Below are 3,058 nucleotides of genomic sequence, written 5' to 3' on the forward strand. Positions count from 1 at the left end.
TCACAGGTCACACACCCTGTGGCTGTGTTGATGTTAAATATCTAGAATACCTTAATCCACAGAAACAGAAAGGAAAGTGGCTGCCAGGGCCTGCGGGGCGACAGTTAACAGGCTTCTCTTCCAGCGCATTTTGAACTAGATGGAGGTGGTGATCGTGAAACACACTGAATGCGCTCGGTGCCACTGAGTTGGGTGCTTAAAATGGTTAATTTTATATTATGTGAATCTCACCTAAAAAAAACAGAAGGATTTTGAGGAGGGGCGGGGGGTTCTGACTGTGGGCTCTGAAATGGGAGACCTCACTAATTGCTGGGGGGGCACAGAGAATCTGCACAGGAAAGGGAGGCTGGGGGGAGCTGACGCATGGGCCTAACAGAGCTGGGGCTCCTGGCAGTGGCCCTTGCCCACCTTCTGTACCGCCCCTGCAGGGACTTTGGATGTGGTCCAGCCTTGGGGAAGGGTGCGGTGGCGGATCCCAGCCTTCTGAGGTGGGGAGGGGACTCCTGCCCCGGGAGTGGCCAGGCTGTGTCTGGGCGACCACACCCAGTGCACCTGCTCCTCACACCTGTGGGCATCCTGGCTGGCTCCCCCTGCCTTTCCCGCTGCGGGCCGTGAGGCCTGGGCCACTTCCCTTTGCCCTTCTCACACCACAGCCCTCCTGGCGGAATGTTCTGTGGCACCAGCGTGCACCCAGCCTTCCCGCCGCTGGGCCTGTGGGAATCCCGCCCTTCCTGCAGGAGCCAGCGTGGCCTCGGCGCCCCGTGGAGGGTGCGGGTGTCCCGGGCTGCAGCTCTGAGCTTGGCTTGCAGCTGCTTGGCCCTTCTGTGGCCCTGCTGAGGGTCAGACGCCCGGGCCCTGGACCTGAGTGGGAACCATTCTCAGCTGCACCCCAGTCCGTGCACACGGCCACGGGGCAGGGGACAGACCTGCATGGGGCTGAGTGGCCGCAGCTCCCACGGGCTGCCTCGAGGATGGAGGATCTGATGCCACAAAGGGCTCAGAGCAAGGCCTGCAGCCGGGCCAGGAAGTGACTCAGCTGTGGCCCTGCCAGCCACAGGCCTGGGGGGGCTCGTGTCCATTCCCTCATTCAGCATCCCCTGACGTAACTTCTAACCATCCTTCCCTGCTCACCGCACCTCGGGCCAAGCTCAGTCACGTGAGCTCCCACCTCAGCCCTGCCAGGCTCACACTCGGCTGGAACTGCACAAGGCTCTGGCGCTCTGTGACTTTAGGATTCAGCCCCATGTCCCCTCCTAAGGGGCTGTCCCTGATCACCTAGACCAAAGCCTCGCCTCCCGGGCCCCCGTACTCCTCATCTTCCCCGGCCCCCGTGGCTTCAAGCTTCCATTACAGGTCAACTGGCCCTGAGGTTCACTCACAACGTGGGGGACATAGGAAGCCACTGGAGATGAAGTGGCTCACACATGGCCATGGATGGGGGAATCATCCAAACAAATCCATTGTAAAGACATTTTGTGGGGACGGGACACATTTCAGTATGGACGAGTCTGACACGACATTATAAAACCATTGTGTTTTTGGTGTTTTTAGAGAAGGGGGTCTCACCACATTGCCCAGGCTAGTCTTGAATTCCTAGGCTCAAGTGATCCTATTGTCTCAGCCTCGAAAAGTGCTGGGATTCCAGGCATGACTCACGGTGCCTGGCCCAGAATTGTCAATTTTGTTAAGTGTGATCGTGATACTGTTGTTATGTAGGAAATGTGCGCCTTCTTAGAGAGAGAAACAAAATATTTAGCAGTGACATGTCGTGATGCCTATTTTTGCCTCAGAATTGCTGCAACAAACACAAAAATAAATAAAGCAACATCCAAAGTCCTCACAATGCTGGAATCTAGGTGCTGTGCTTATAAAAGGCTGTTCATTCAACTACTTTCTTTAAAAAAAAAAAAAATTCTTTTGAGACAGGGTCTCACTCTGTTGCCCCAGGCTAAAGTGCAGTGGAGAGAGCACAGCTCACTGCAGCCTCCAACTCCCAGGCTCAAGCGATCCTCCTACCTCAGCCTCCCTAGTAGCTGGGACTACCAGTGCACACCACCATGCCCGGCTAATTTTTGAATTATTTTTACAGATGGGATTTTGCCATGTTGCCCAGGGTGGTCTTGCACTCCAGGGCTCCGGTGATCCACCTGCCTCAGCCTCCCAACGTGCTGGAATTACAGCTCACTCCAATTTTTTTTTTTTTTTTTTTTGAGACAGAGTCTCGCTCTGTTGCCCAGGCTGGAGTACAGTGGTGCAATCTGAGCCCACTGCAACCTCCACCTCCCAGGTTCAAGTGATTCTTCTGCCTCAGCCTCCTGAGTAGCTGAGATTACAGGTGCCTGCCACCCTGCTTGGCTAATTTTTGTATTTTGGTAGATACGGGGTTTCGCCATGTTGGCCAAGTTGGTCTTGAACCCCTGACCTCAAGTGATCTGCCCACCTCAACCTCCCAAAAAGCTGAGATTACAGATGTGCACCACCGCACCAGGCCCAGTCAACTACTTTCTTTTTTCTTTCTTTTTTGAGACAGAGTCTCTTGCTCTATCACCCAGGCTGGAGTACAATGGCACGATCTCGGCTCACTGCAACCTCCACCTCCTGGGTTTAAGCGATTCTCCTGCCTCAGCCTCCCAAGTAGTTGGGATTACAGCGCCCACCACCACATCTGGCTAATTTTTGTATTTTTCGGTAGAGACAGGGTTTCACCATGTTGGCCAGGCTGGTCTCGAACTCCCGACCTCGGGTGATGTGCCCGCCTCGGCCTCCCAAAGTGCTGGGATTACAGGTGTGAGATACTGCACCTGGCCAAGTCAACTCCTTTCTAAGCTTGAAAATTTTCACGAAGAAGAAATACTGTATATGAGAAATAAAAGAAAAAAGAACATACTGGGAATTCCTGTATGTTTACTTAAATAATCTCAGACCTTTTTCTTTCTTTCTTTTTTTTTTTTTGAGACGGAGTCTCGCTCTGTCGCCCAGGCTGGAGTTCAGTGGCACAATCTCAGCTCACTGCAACCTCCGCCTCCCAGGTTCATGCCATTCTCCTGCCTCAGCCTCC

This window comes from Mandrillus leucophaeus, unplaced genomic scaffold (genome assembly GCF_000951045.1).
Source record: "Mandrillus leucophaeus isolate KB7577 unplaced genomic scaffold, Mleu.le_1.0 Scaffold237, whole genome shotgun sequence".
Taxonomy (NCBI): domain Eukaryota; kingdom Metazoa; phylum Chordata; class Mammalia; order Primates; family Cercopithecidae; genus Mandrillus; species Mandrillus leucophaeus.